Here is a 16256-nt window from a genome sequence, read left to right on the forward strand (position 1 = left end):
TAGGTTATAGAAGTCCTCTTTGACTATCTCCCAGCAACTTTTCAGGAAAAAACCCATTAAAACCATCAGGTCCTGGAGCTTTATCTATAGGCATTTGCTTGATGACAGAATCAATATCGTCGATGCTGAAAGGCTTAGACATTTCATCAAGGCTATCACTAGTCTGAACAAGCTGGGTTAAGTCAAAGAGCATGATAGGGTTGGTGGTGCATCCCATCCTGTGATTGTACTCTTCAAAAAGCAAAGAAGCCTTTCCACTATGTTCATAAACTGATCTGCCATCTTTAGTTTCAAGAGAGGTGATAGTGTTGAGCCTATATCTTTCTGTAGTAGCAGCATAAAAAATTTTGTGCTTTCATCACCGAATTTAGTTCATATGATTCTTCTGGATTTTCCTGAAGTTGTATTCTTGAACAAACATAGGCCTTTGTTCGTCCAGTGAATCCAAGACTTCTAGAATGAATTTACTATTTTTTATCAAACGTTTGAGATTAGAGAGACTTTTACTCCACTTTTTTAAAGCAGCTCTTAGAAGTTTAAATTTGGTAGTGATTCTGGTTGCACTATTAGTAGCCGAGATATTGGTGCTCCAAACAGATTTTACTAAATCATAGAAGCCTTGATGTTCAACCCAAAAAATTTTCAAACCTAAAATCTATGCTTTGGGAATAGATGTGCCAATCTGAATTTTGCAAGGGATGTGGTCAGAAGTGGGTCTAGCCATAGGAAGGAGGGTGTTTGGGAAATCACAAGTCCAAGTTAGGAGTGGTAAAAACCCAATCAATTTGTTCAACAAGGGGAACACTTTGCATGTTACTCCAAGTAAAATTCCTTCCTTTGAGAGGGATCTCCATTAAGCCCAGATTGCTGATAATTTCATTGAAAATCATTATGTCATTCATATTACCCCCATCTCTATTTCTATAAGATAGTGCTCTATAGAAGTTGAAATCCGCAGCCATTGATTTGGTTGAGCACCACACAATTATCATAATAATGGAGGCAAAAGGTTTCCCCTCCAAATGGATTGCTTGGGTAAGAGATATCCTTTCTACTGCAACCTCAATAGTTTTGCTCAATGGTGTAGCTGGGAAGGAGTTCAAATGCAAAAGAGGTGTGAGGCAAGGAGATCCATTATCTCCTTTGCTATTTGTTCTTGTAGCTGATCTGTTATAGAGTATAATCAACCAAGCTTTTCAGGATGGGGTTTTACAGCCCCCTTTTCCACAGCATTCTGACAACCCCTTTCCAATTGTCCAGTATGCTGATGACACCCTGTTAATAATGCAAGCCAATGAGTCTCAGCTCCAAAGTTTGAAAGGTATTTTGCAAACATTCTCTGACTCCACAGGGCTGAAGGTTAATTATGGGAAATCCTGTTTAGTAGCCTATAAATATCAGAACTGACAGAGCCTCTCATTTGGCTAAAGTTTTTGGCTGCTTGGTTGGAAGTTTCGCTTTCACATATTTGGGCCTCCCCCTGGGTACCACCAAACTTCAAGTCAAAGATTATGCTTCTTTGTTATGTAGAATTCAAAGAAGCTCTCTGCTAGTTCTCAGTTCCTCTCATATGCCGGCAGGCTTCAACTTGTTAATTCAGTCATCTCTTCCCTTCCTACCAATTATCTCTGTTCTCTGAAGCTTCCTGTGACAGTCATCGAGGCTATAGATAAATATAGAAAACACTGCTTATGGAGGGGATGTGACTTCAAAAAGAAAGGATATAATCTTGCAGCCTAGAAGATGGTCATGAAGCCCAAGGATAAAGGAGGGCTAGGTGTCATTGATCTCCCTTTACAGAATGATGCTCTTCTTCTTAAGCAGCTTGATAAATTCTTTAACAAAAAGAATGTGCAATGGGTCAATCTCATTTGGAATAAATATTATCCTAATGGTGTTCCTCATCTTAGGAAAGAGAAAGGCTCATTTTGGTGGAAAGACATTTTAAGGCTACATGTGAAATTTAGAGGGGTTGCCATCTGTAATCGTGGAATTGGTGACACAGTAAGTTTTTAGGATGATCTCCTGCTAGGAAATGTGATGTCTCTGAAATTCCCAACTATATATGGTTTTACAAAGGAAACTGTCATCTCTCTTGAAAATGGTTATGAGCACTTCTGATTTGGTCGATCTCTTTCGTATTCCTATGTCTCGGCAAGCTTTTGAGGAACTTCAACTCCTTGAAGAGGATGTCAGCCTCTCTAATCATTGATTCTTCTGAAGATAAGGATCACTTGACTTTTATTTGGGGAAACAATTTCTACTCGGCTAATAGGTACTATCAGCATCACTTTTCTAGTATTGTTACTCCACATCCCATTCGTTGGATTTGGAAATCCAAATGTGTTCCACGCATCAAATTCTTCATGTGGCTCTTGCTGAATGATCGGCTGAATACCTGAAATATGCTTAGAAGAAGGAAGAAATTTCTACAAGAAGGATACAATTGTGTTCTTTGTCATGATGAGGTTGAGGAGACGCTTGAACACTTGTTCTTTGAGTGTCCTTCTGCTATTAGTAGATGGTTTTCTCTGTAACTGTTTTGTGGTTCCTTCTTAAGTTGCTCTTTGGTGCTGAGGGGGATCTTTCGCTATGTTTTTTGCACAAAAAACATCCAATTTTCCTCTGCATTGAGATGTAGATCATTGAGCCATTGAACAAAAGCATCTCTATCAGGTCCATGGCAGGGACCATAGATAGAAGAGAGAGTCCAGGTTTGCCCATTATGAGATGAGGTAAAGCGCACTGTTACATTGAATTTATTTATTTGAACGACTTGACCAGAGAAGATAGAACCATTCCAACCAATTAGTATTCCTCCACAGGCACCCTCAGAGGGAGAGAAAGCAAAATGATTGAAGCGCTTTGGAGCTAGCTTTTTGATAAAGGAATGATCGAAATGCTCCCTTTTGGTTTCCTGGATGCAGAAGATGGCACACTCACTTTCATCAATTTTTTCCTTGATGGCATTACATTTGTCTTCAGAGTTTACCCCTCTAATGTTCCAGTTTAAAATGTTCCAGGATCTGTTGAGACTTCTATTGTTGTTGTTGTTGCTGCTGGGGCTTGTATCCATGGAAACAGTACTAGATTTCAGCACTCCTACTTGAGCCTGCTTCATCTTCAGGCCTTGATGCAAGGAGCAAGTCCGCTGTCACCTCTAAAGGAGCGATGCAGCAAATTTCTAGTTGCCACCCTCTGAATTTTCAGCAATAGGTATTTTTTGGAAGGTAGCACCAACACTGTTATATTTATCAATAATAGAGAGCCCAGGGAATTCATTGGTCTGATAGGTGGAAGGGAGAAGAATGTCACCCAAAAGATCAGTTTGTGATTTGATCTATTTGCCCTTAGTTTTGTTTCTGTTTGTTGTCTTCTTTGAAGAAATCATAGTAGGTTTACACCAATTAAGCTTTTTCAATGAACCTTGGGCTTCTTCTGAGCATCTGAGTGGAAACATGAGTGCAAGCATTTCTTTTTCCTTGCCACATTATCTTTGCCCTTGTCCATACTGGCAATGTCAGTTGAGTGAGCTGGTACGTATTCTTCGGGGGAAGCAGGTAAGATGTTTTCATCATGTTGTGAAGAAAGTTCCGACACTAATAGTTGCCTTCTCGAGTCCCTTAGCCTTGCCCTTAAATTTCTCCTCTAATAGACTCTAGTTATGGGAGCACTTCTTGTGTAGAGATCAATAGGTTGAGGTTGAAAACTTGGCAAGGACTTATGGGTTTCAGGAAATTGGGTTATCTGCAAAGTGTTAGAGAGAACAGATACAGTAGCAGTAGTATTCTGATCAAGGAAGTTTAGAATGGTGTTGAGGGAGTTGATTTCTAGGGAGGCAAGGTCGATTTGGATAAGAGAGCTTAGGGTGGGCAGATTCCTCAGAGTTCCTGTGCCTGGCGCAATCTAGACATTGAAAATCTATCTCAAACCAACAGCAAGAAAGCTAGAAATTGCCTCTCTTTGCTCACAATACCTTTGCTCTTCGAACATGTTATTGATCATAATAGGCATTGGAGAGTTGCTGATTGCTAGAGCTTGGTTTTGTTGAATTCCAGTAAGTTCAACCACTAAGTTTTCTTTCTCGTCAAGCTGCTTATCAATGGTGACTTCCCTTTCATTGCTCTACCTAGGCTGGAGAAGGTCTAGGGTAGCAAGGGATGAAGCAGCATCAACTATCAGAACAGAACCTTGATCCTCTTCCATGACCTCTTGATTACTAGAGGGAATACAACCAGTCGAGTCTTGGGAGCCGAGCATAGAAGGCAAGGCCTCATCAGGTTCATTGGGACCAAGGGACCATTGAATATAATCTATTCTCCCTTGTCCACCATGCTCTTCATCCAAGGGTGTTTTGTGGGCTTAATGGCCCAATTATACTTGAGGTCTAATTGTCTCTTGACAAAGTAACAAGCCCAATGACCATAATTGAAGCAGTAAATACAGTGAGTCTCCCCCCGGCAATCTTTAACAAGATGAGCCTGACTTAAGCATCTGAAGCAGAGGCGGGTTGCATGACTTGGGAAAAAAACTGAAGTGTTCACCTTAGGGAGGCAACCCATCATTAAACCTTACTGACTACTGGGTCTTGGCGGCATGATCAAGATTGAGGTGGATTGGGACATCGGTCAGTGTAGCTGTTTGAGAGCAGGAGCAGGCATGCTTGACAGGAGCATCTGAAGAAACTGAAGCTTCCCCAAAAACCTTGCAAGAGTCTTTCATAACAGGCAGAAGATACCACCAATCTTGATCACCAAAGAAAGCTCCCTATTAGGATGAGATTTATGAATCGAAGAATCTTTAGTGAGCTTTTTATGGAAAGAAACTCTTTTGGAAGACATGTTGCATTTGTTTTTACGCCTGATCACAGTCGACTAGCTATCCTTCTCTTCTTTTTCCCATTTTTTCTGTTGGAGCTCCTAGTTTTCACCCCATCACGCCACATGTGGAAGTAGATGTCAAAGTCATCAGTGGTAATCCTCTTGAGAGCACGAACCAACAAACCCACATGCTTTGAGGCAACGGAAAAGCAAAAATGTTGATCTTGTAGATAGGTAACATGGAATCCAGTAGGAGAGCCACCCAGGCAACAATGAAAAGCCATAGCAACTGACTCTTTAGTCAAATGAAAGAGGTATCTTCGAAAAACCACAAGCATGAAGAAGGAGCTATCCGAAGACGAGGATGGGTGATGCACCGATGAAGAGAACTTGTGAAGAACTTTAGCTTCGAATCTCTTACCCGGAGAGAAATCCTAGTCCTTGACTAACTCTGCTAGAGCAGGATCCTGCTCAAGTTCGAGGAGGGCACCAGGGGAGCAAACCTGTCGAGCCATGCAGGGGAGCTCAATGCCAGCGAAGGTACCGCCAGGAAGGGGCAGCGGTGACGAGGAATCAGACCGGCCTCATACTTGCTTAACGGTCCAGCGCACAGGGGCGGGCCAGAGGCATGCAGGGTCGCATCTAGGGGTGACCACAAGCGCGTGGGTCCACGCGTCCGTGCAAGGGGTGGGGGAAGAGTCACAACCGTGGGCGTGGGTGTGGGCGTGGGCGTGGGCGAGCGGACGCAAGGCCACGACAAGGCACAAGCGCAGGTGTGCGGACGCCGGCGCTCGGAACCACGTCGAGCGGCCCAGGCGTAGGGGCACGTGGTGGAGGCGTAGGCATGCGGGAGGCCGCTGCGGGGGGCTGGCATGTGGGCAAGGCCCGTAAGGCCACCGGCGAGCAGGTGAGCGGCGACGGCTGTCGTGGGGGCGCTCACTGGTTCAACTGAATCAAAAAGTGTCAACTCCTTTGCCTATCATGGATGAATTAGAGTATGGCCTCTGACCATACTGTCTGCCAGCCAACATGGTTAGTGATTAATTCCTCACCAACAACCTGAATGGCAGGTGGAGCATGGCCAATCGGTCGCTTGCTTGATCTCATGCAGCATGCAAATGCTGCCCACTAAAAGGATTTCACAGGGTTTAATGCAGCATTTTCTTTTGTTTCAGAACAATGGTAATCACGCCTTTCGCTAGACTATGATGCAAATATAATGTAGCCCTGGTGATTAGTGATTACCTTGTTGATTTGTGAAGATCACGACAAATAGGAGGTCAATTAAGCTTATCACACGACTCCAATTGCTGATCAGCTCAACAATGGCTTATGACAGGTAAGGTGTGTGGATTTAGTTTACCACGTGAACAGGATACACCTCTTTAGAAGGTTCTTTGAAAAATGTTTGCTGAAAACCCATCATAGATGGCAAAGTCACACGCGTGAAGCTAAGTCGGATGCTGATGCATATGACTTTGAGGCATTATGAAAATTGCTAGATTTGGGCGATGATTGTCCACACAAGCTGACCATAGGAGATTCAGGCCTGGAGGGGACAGGGTGGTGGTGTTCATCTGCTGAATTTTCTTCAACCACGGCAACACATTTTCAGCAAAGAAGAGGACAGTGTGATGTTGGTCATACGTCTTTTGTTGTTAGCAAATAATGCAAATAAAGATCGAACACAAGACACAGATTTTTACGTGGAAAACCCTTGCGGGAAAAAAACCACGGGCGCCAACCAGCGATCTTCACTATATAATGATGAGAGTTTACAAAACACAGAGAATACACAATGAGTCTTGTGCTCTTTCTGTGCGGCTTTCAAGATATATATATAGGACGAACAGACTGCAGTCCAATACGAAAACCAATCCGCTAAGCACATAACCTGAACCGCGGGCCCTCCAAGTGTCCTCGCAAGACCCACGTTAGAATTCGGATCATATTCCAACATCTGTGCCCTCATCATCCAATAAGGCATCGTCCTGGGTGGCGAATTGATGAAAATCTACTATCTCATATAGGAAGCGGTTTTCACAGGCATATGTTGAGTTTTCCTGTGCCAGCCTTGATTCATAGGCCAGCAATATCTCCAGTTGCATGCAAATCTGTTTCAGCAATGGATTGTTTAGAGAGACTCTTTCAGTATAACATGGAGAAAATAAGTTATATTCATCGGTTCACAAGAACAACACCATGTACTATATACCATAGTTTAATGGATGTAGTGATACTCTTTAGATGTTGTTAAGAACAAGCTTGCAGTACCAACAGTTTATAGCTAATATGAAACGAGATACTGGACTCAAACTTCTCATCGCCATATAATAATATAGTTTCATATGAATCTAAATTTATGTAATGCTCAATTTTCAAAAGAAGCAGAGTACTGAAAATTCAACCCTTATGCAAGTGTTCAGAAATGATGAGCACTAATAGCTACTTATATAATTTATTTAATTGCAAGATTCAGATGTAGTAATATTCATTTATCAGTTTGGTGATGAAGTATCACCTATTGAATGTTCTTGATGAATTGAAAATGAAGGTGTATGTAATTCATGAAAAGACATTAAACATGATAACAAACAAGTTTGACCAGAAAAAAGATTACCAAGTCATCATCTTCAGTTTTGTCCCCTTTCTGCTTTGTTTCTACTTTCTAGCAAGAGCTTGTTTTATACTTCTAGCAGAGCACATTTCTGCTTTGCAAAATCTGGATCGATTCAACAGATTTTTGTTCATGGAGTAGAAGTTTTTCTTTAGCAGCCATTGCATTAGCAACCTGAAAGCATTAATAGGGGAAAGAGAAAGGGGTCATTGCTGGTAGATACTACAAAAAAATAACTTAACTGAAGCATTCATCTAAAATTTCCGAAAAGACAAAATTTATGTTTTAAGGAAAAAAAACAATTCTGCTAATTCATTATAAGCACAAAAAAGTGCTTACTCTACTATTCTGATGGTCACCATGCTTTTTTTTAAACAAATCAGGCAGGAGCAATGCTTATGTTTTGATAATGCTACAGATCGTAAGAAAACATTAGGCAACTTCAGCTGGTACCCTGTCAATTCTCGAGTCTCGGCTACACTACAACTCCGTAGATGGGTGAAGGAACTAGAAATAAATAGACTGGCAAAATAAAGGAACCGGAAACAAGTAGATCAACAAAGGAACTAGAAATATTTTTTTAGTAGAAAATACAAACATCTGTATGCTTTCCTTATACCGAAAACTAATGCTGTACTCCATTTCATGAGACTAGAAAACATAAACTTTATTGTTGATCTGACAACAATGAGGACTAAATGTTTCTCTATATAGAGGATGTATAATATCGTATTTGTCATCAAGATATAAGCATGTGGCACCTGACATCGCGAGAAGCGTACAGTTCAGTCTCCTGGGCTGCAGATTCAGGTTAACGGTGAGAGGTCAGGAGCGCTGGGTTTATGTGTATCTACTGCTGAATTCGACATATGAGAACTTGAACTGGCAGGTTTCCTTCTAATTTGAATTTTCTTTGTTTCCTCAACTCAATGATGCTGGATTTCTTATTATCCACAATTGTGAGCCCTTCCTGTTAAAGAAAGGAAGCCAATTTACAATACAGCTCAGGGTTATGCCATTTATAGAAATAGATCTTTTACGATGGTTGGGAAAGTACCTTAATACCTCTAGGTTCTTTCATCTTTTTCTATTTTTAAGTAATTAATTGAGAAATATATTGCAGAGGGTATGTTAGTAATTGAGGTTGTGTCCGTCTCAAACTTGACATAACCCCGCTGCCAGCCCAAGTTTAATAGGGCACTTCCAACCCCCCCGCCGGTGCCGCCGCTCAGTTGTGCATCTCCATCGATCCCGCACTGAAGACCTCAGGCATCCAGTGTGTTTGGGCCACCGCCGCCATGTACGAGTAAAGGAGGTGCTTGTGTTCATGTCGCTACTAATCACGGCACCTGTGACGTTACTGACTACTATGGTGCAGCTGAGGACAGCCTGGCCCGACGGCACAGCTGCTGCCAGGCCAAGCGCACGGCGGCCAGCGGCCTGCTCGCCCGGTGGCGCAGCTTCTGCTGCCGGCTGCATAGGGAAGAGGAGCAAGGACAGCATCGGCTCGGGTGGCACTGGGAATAGCACGTAATCGACCGGGCAGGTGCGGCGGCTAGTGGCCGTGGCCTTCCAGCGAGAGATAGCACGCGCGTGACACTTTCCATGGTCAGAGCTTCGACGGGTGAGAGAAGACCATGGTCCAAGAGACGGAGGAGGAAGAAAAGGACTAAAATGACGGATTTACCCTTATTCTAAAATAAAATAGAAAATAGACCTTATCCCACATATTTTGGTACTAATCCCACCTAATTTGGTACTATCCCCACATGTTTGGTACCACTAGGTACTTTCAGTTGGGTACCTTTATTTTTTCACCGTCCGATCTTACCCAATGGATGACCCATGTTTTTTCCAACCATCGTAAATTTCTCTTATAGAAATAAAGAAACAAAAACAAATGCGTTAAGTAAAAACACATTACTCACAATGCATTTTTTATTGTTCCATCCACTAAGCTGGTTGACAGAATCAGAGAGCCTCAGTGGTTTTCAAATGATCAAAGGTCTGACTCGTGATGCCGCATCTCCTGTCTTCCAGTGGTTTTCAAATGAACAACAAGAGTTACGGGCCTGAAATTACAAGAAAAGAAAGCCTGGAATAATATTAATGAAGTGAGAGACAATGCCAAACACAAAAGGTTCATTTGTGACTGTCAATATCTTCAGATACAGTTGCTGCCTCACCTGATATTTTCTGGATGCACCGTGTTGGTACATGGTTGTTCTTTCCTTCAGTTCTTAAACGTAGGCGCCAAGCCATCCATGTCAAGAATTCCGTTGGCTTTACTTGCCAAAGTTTGCCAGAACCCAAGGTTGGCTCATTTATGATTTTGAACGATGTGTAACATTATGATGAAGCAGAGTCCTGCAAAGGAAAACCAGTATATCATCTCATTGTGCAGTGGGCCACCTACTAGTGCTGTGATACAAACAAGGTGATTGTGCATATCAGATATTCAGATCACCAAAGTAGCTTACGTGTCATGATTTAGGGCGTCTAATATAATAAGGTGGAACCAAACAGTCAGCAGCCATTCATGATATGCCACAATACATGGTCTTTGTTGAGCCAGTTTTCTTTCCTTCTGAAAAGTACCAATTCACGGCATGAGATTCAAATAAAACTAAAGAAGGGTGCAATGATGCAATATTGTACCTGAAGAGGAAAATTGCTAGAAAGTATCATCAACAAGGCATATGCACCATGATCTTTATTCATTGAAACAATTCTCTTTTCCTCCTAAAAGTATCAATTCACGGTATGAGATTTAGTGCAATAATGCAATATTCAGGAAAAATGGTAGAGAGTGATATGATCCAGGAACTGAAATTGTAGGAGAGATTGAATTTGTTGGATAAAGAAATAAATAGTTGGACATGATATGATCCACTTGTAACACAGAAGCATATGGCAATGGGTCATATCTATATGCAAAAAATAACTAAAACAGTTCGGTTTGCACAGTCATTGAAACCACAAATCCAAGAGCATAAGCTGTTTTTTTATTTGGAACTAACCTGCAGATCGATGTACAGTGAAGAGTTAGAGTGCGTGAAAGGCAGGGAGAAGCAGAGATTCAGCTTTCCGCGTCAGGAATGAAGGAAGGCAATTGTATGTATATCTGGCCTTGTTCCCTTTAATTTCTGGCATTCCTCATAAATCAGATATGGGCAGCGATCTCATATTTTGAATTGCAATGATTTGTAATTCCTGGAGAGAAGGGAGGGCCAGCAGAGCCCTGCAGTCTTCAAACGACAGGCTTTGGAGAGATGTGAGGAGCTGAAATTATAGATCGTAAATTCAGTCTACAAAAGAAATAAAAAAATCAGTTTGCACACTTAATGAAATCATAAATAGAGGAGCAAAAGGTGTTTTCTTTTAATTTGGAACTAACCTGCAGATCGATGTACACCGAAGATTTGAGCGTGGTGTGAAAGGCATGCAGAAGCAGAGGTTCAGCTTTCCGCCTCAGCAATTAACATCGTACATCTATATCTGGCCTTGTTCCCCTTAATTTCTGGCATTACTCATAAATCTCGGGACTGCAATTATCTATGATCAGCAGTCGCCGAAGTGAATCGGGGAGGCCCTCCTTGGGCAGCGATCTGATTTTATGAGTCCCCCAGATTACTTAATTCCTGGAGAGAAGGAAGGCGATGCAACCCTTGGGGGAGGGACAGCAGGAGCCCTGCAGCCATTGAACCACAGGGTTCGGAAGAGACGTGAGGAGCCGAAGCGCCTCGTCCTGCTCTTCCGTGAACTTCTCTGTCCGCCAATCACAAACGAAGTATAACCTTCTGGAGGGTAGCAGAGAGGCGGCTGCAGATGGGAGCAACAAGCACTGCGGAGATGCTGTCCACCTCAAGGCTCACCAGTTGGAAGGAACCGGCGGGCATTGTTTGGGTCCTTGCCACCGCTGCAAGTAGATCTCCTGCTACAGAATAGGGCTCAGTCTCACCATCTCTCTGATTGTACACCCACAGATGCTCGAGGTTGGATGTGATGAGGGGATCGAACCCATCCGCTGTGATATGCTTGCAATTAACTAGTTGTAGACTGGTAAGAGATGTGAGATTCGCGAGCAGAGCCATTGGCAGCGTGCTTTGCTCACCCTTAAGTCTGAGTTCCTTGAGGCACGGAGGGAGAGGGTAGATGATGCTCTGAGTCTGAGCTGCTGCTCCTCCCATGGACCACCGAGAGAATAGCTTGTCACAATAGAATATGTTCACGGACTCGAGCGACGAGACGCCCCAGAATCCAGCTCCTTCCTCTTGCTCCACAGGCAGGATCAGATTCTTACACCCTTCGAAGCGGACATCTCTCAGTGAGCTGGAGGGTGGAAACTGCAGTACCACTTCCTCATGATCCTCATCTGATGATGCGGTCACAAGCAAACGAGAAAGAGCTGGGAAACATTTGAACAAATCTGACAAAGATTTTCTGGTAAGAGGAAATTGATCACAGTGTCGAGAGATTGGACTGTGTGTAGCACGACACCATCATCCAGTCCTCTCAAAAAGGTTTCCTCACATCTACTGACCTCTATATGTCTTAGGGAATGTAGCTTTTGAAGATCCATAAATGAGAAGCATGATGCATCCTGAATTGTCAACCTTTCTACATCACCAAGATTGTGGAAGACCAATAATTCATAGGGCTTCCAAATATTCAAGCTAGTACGATCATAAGCCAAGCACTCCGTCCTAATACGGGATACCTTCGAAGTGTGAGGCAAGGGAGGAAGGCACAACTTTGGGCATGCTATCAATGTGAAGATCATGAAGACTAGGGAACCATATGATGTTGTCTTCTGTAGAAGAAATAGGCCAACCCGAGAATAGCAGCGTAGTGAGCATGGGACAATCAGTGCAGCTGATTATTTCAAGCCTTGAGAACAGATGACAGTTAGCTCCCCCAACCCACTCCACGAGTTCCGGCATATCACGAAACTCAACTTCCTTCAAGTGTGTGAAACTTTTTTCTGTGGTGCCACCGAAGAAGTCAGGTCCAATTTGAGATAACCCAATAATGTTTTTCAGCTTTAGCTTTCTTAAGTGATACATCTGCCCAATAGGTGGAAGGTTGGACCACGACACACTCTCTAGATGTAGGGTCTCCAAGTTTTTCATGTATAAGTTGTTGCTGCACAACCAACCAGGACCAATGGAGCCACCATGGCTTACAATGCAGAGTCTTCTAATATTAGAGTGTGGCTGGATACTATCTAGGATATCATCTCCACTAGACTCTTGCTTCTCATTCCAAAGTAATCCCAACTCAACTAAATTTCTCTTTGCCATCAGTTTGGCTTCTTTAGCTTCTTGCCTGGTTGTAACATTTTCAAGCCCATGTATATTGAGCACTCCTCCAAGTTCTTCTAGTTTCCCCAACTCTCCTAGCTCAAAGCCAAAACTCTCTTTCTTGACATGGAATTCTTTCATTTCTTGTAAAAACTTCATTTTCCCCACCTCAGGAACATTGGAATGAAAATCTTTCTTAGCAACAAAATGGCGTAAATTTTGAAGGCGGCTAATGTCCTTAGGCAAAGAACAACCACTTCCCATTGTTTAAGATCTAGAAATTTCAAGTGATAAAACCTAGACACTGTGTTTGGCAAAGACACTTTTGAGTAATAAGGCGAAATAAGTTTTAAGTACCGAAGATGGACAAGGTTTGAAAAGTTGTGTGGCAAGGAACTATGGGAGTTCATGAATATAGATAGAACACGAAGACCTCTTATTTCCTTAAATGTATCCATTAAAATATTGACTAGGCGTAACCTACTGTATTCTCCAAAAATCATCAAACTCCGCAAATTTTTAATGTCTATCCTTTCCTTCAATTTACCCATGTCTTCATCAAAATTCTGAATATGAGTATCATGCATGAAAATGGATAGGTAACGGAACAGTTTTTGGGATTTCATTTGCGTCAAAACTAGAACAACTGATATAGGACACATTCTTCTAATGAAACGATCCTTGAAAGATCATGAAGTAAATCATGCATTACGTAAAAATTATCATCTCCTTTTATAAGAAAACCATTATCTAATAATTCATCCAAATAATCTGATCCTATGTCCTCAGTTTGTTTATTCTTCCTAGTACAGTCTATGATACCTATTGAATCCCAAAAACAAATAATCTCAAGCTTCTCAAACTTATAATCGTCAGGGAAAAGGGAAAAACATGAAAAGCATTTTTTCAGATGGAAGGGAAGGTAGTCATAGCTAATTTTCAAGGCTGGGATAATATCATTGTCATGATTTTCATCTAGCCACTCTTTGTTGTCAAGAATTTTCATCCAATGTTCCTGAAAGGGTTTTTTGATCAATAACCGACCAACTGTTTTGGCTGCAAGCGGGGAGCATTTCAACTTATCTGCTATTTGTTTTGCAATACCAATTAACTCTCGATCACCATGCTCATCTTGGATCCTACCAAATGCACATATTTGGAAGAATTTCCAAAACTCATCAGGATCCAAACCACGGAGGTCAATTGGATTAGTTCCTTTTGTCACCATTTCTACAATTTTTGGGAACCGAGTTGTGACAAGAATCATGTTGCCACTGGTCTCGTCCTTTTTTAATGGAGCTAATAGTTTTTCCCACTCTTCAGTACTGCTACATTCCCATATGTCATCCAAGACAAGTAGAAACCTTTTGGATTTCAACCTCTCTGCGATGGATTTCTGAAGCTGGTCTAAGTTGGCAGTAGTTTCATTTGGTATTTTATTTCCTTCATTATCAGTTGCAGGTAGGCAGCTCAGGATCTCTTTGGTGAGATTAAGCACGTCAAAATTAGTTGATACACATATCCAGACATTAATATCAGGAAAACATTCTTTAATCCTTGGGTCATTGACTAAGTGCTGGGTGAAGGTAGTCTTTCCAATACCCCCTGGGCCAACTATAGGAAGAACAGACAAGGTTTTACCACTCTGTGTCACACTGATAATCTCCTCTATAGTTTTCTCAAAGATGGCATCCCTCCCAAACAACTTCTCCTGTGTGATTTGAGAGCTTGTGTCGGGCCTTTTAGTGAAGGCAGGCATTGTGTGGCTGAGGGTTACTGCCTGACACTATCTTGAGCAAGTCAGAGACAGGAGTACAGTTAGAGTGCAGCTCCTCTATGAGCTGCTTGATTTTGTTGGACATTTCCACCCGGTTGAATGGCAACTTTTCAACATAGGCCACCGTGGTCAAGAGACATGGCAGCAGCAACATCAGTCTTTTGAACGGCAACAAGAGAAGCATGAGAGCCAGTTACCAGAAGTGTGGCGAGCAGCATGGCGGGCATGCTGAGCTTTGGCGCCGAGGCCACCGCCCAAGTCCGGACTGGCCTCTTGAGTCCCGTCCAGCTTATCCTGGATGATGAAGTAGTGTAGCTCGTCGAGAGCATCCTCAGCCTCGTCGGCCTTCTTGCCGAGCTTCTCGAGCAGCCCCTGCAGGCCAGGTTTGTTGGTGAGGTCCCTCCCCTGGACCTCGTCCAGCAGCCCTCTGGTGTACATCATCTCCCTTTCGATCTCGTCAAGGTTGAGGCCGAGCTCGGTGCTGGACACGTAGGCTTTCACCGAGTCGTCGGAGAGCTTGTTGAGGACTTGGCCGAGGAGCCAGTTCGCCGCTCCGACAGCTGCCTCCATCTCCTCCACCGGCACCGGCAAAGATGGATTCGGCCGGCCGCAGAGAAAATTGGTTTGAGTGGTTGGTGGACTGATCAGTGGACAGTTTAGCAATGCAACGAACAGTGTGCTGCAAAGGCTGGATGTGCGCACACTTGGGTCTCTTTGGCACGGCTTATGCCGGCTTCGGCTTCATCTATTTTGTACAAATCGAGGCACTGTAGCGTGAAGCCGTTTTGTAAGCCGGGGTTAAAATGAACTAGAAGATGGGAAAAACCAGTTTTTCTGGCTTGACCGGCTTTGGCTTCACCGATGAAACCGTTTTGGATGAGCCGTGCCAAAGGGCTCTTATAAGCAATGGAACCGGTGGTTCCTTCAATGGCCGGTCACATGTTGTCCTAGCAGCGACGCGACTATATATAAAATAAAATACATTTTCTTTTGCCGGCCCACCTAGGCCCTGGGGAGGCGACTTGAAAACCAACCTAGCGTGACACGGCTTTCCCTCTTGTCGAGATTCCAGATTCGAGATGTGATGCGTGCTTATAATACTCCCTCCATAAAGAGATGCACATGCACCTCCCAGTTCTCGATAAGTCAAAAAAAATTGTATTCTTTTGGGAACTATTGTAAGCTGAGCAATTAGGTATAAACTGATAGAGGTATATAATAACCCTACGGTCGTAAATGTGTTGTCTTAGGGGCGATCACAATGTAATTAAAAAGTAACCTATAGCCAATTAAATATTTACTATAGGTAGGTGAAACATTACGTGGGTGGTCTATAGAAGAAAAACAATAATATATACTACTTTGATCAGTCTATGAGACAATAAAATATAGTTTATGTACTGTACAGCTGACACAATACACTAAACAAACATAGAGCCGTTGGGTAGCTAGCCGTTGGCCCTCTTCTCCCCCTGCCTTCTCGGTCCAAACGAGCACGACATACTGAACTCCATTCTCTCACCAAGTTGCCTATAAAACTATAGCGCTGCTCAATTATCACCAACTTACTAGAACAATAGTCCAAACGAGCACGGCATACTGAAACTCCATTCTCTCACCAAGTTGCCTATAAAACTATAGCGCTGCTCAATTATCACCAACTTACTAGAACAATAGTCCAAACGAGCACGGCATACTGAAACTCCATTCTCTTACCAAGTTGCCTATAAAACTATAGC

At 42.8% G+C, this 16256-nt stretch overlaps 1 pseudogene; it reads right to left on the bottom strand.

Moving 5' to 3' along the window:
- Positions 1 to 6798: 6798 nt before the first annotated feature.
- Positions 6799 to 15156, bottom strand: LOC136504972 (disease resistance protein RGA2-like; annotated as a pseudogene).
- Between the last annotated feature and the right edge of the window lie 1100 nt (positions 15157 to 16256).

Source organism: Miscanthus floridulus, chromosome 14 (assembly GCF_019320115.1).
Source record: "Miscanthus floridulus cultivar M001 chromosome 14, ASM1932011v1, whole genome shotgun sequence".
Taxonomy (NCBI): Eukaryota; Viridiplantae; Streptophyta; class Magnoliopsida; order Poales; family Poaceae; genus Miscanthus; species Miscanthus floridulus.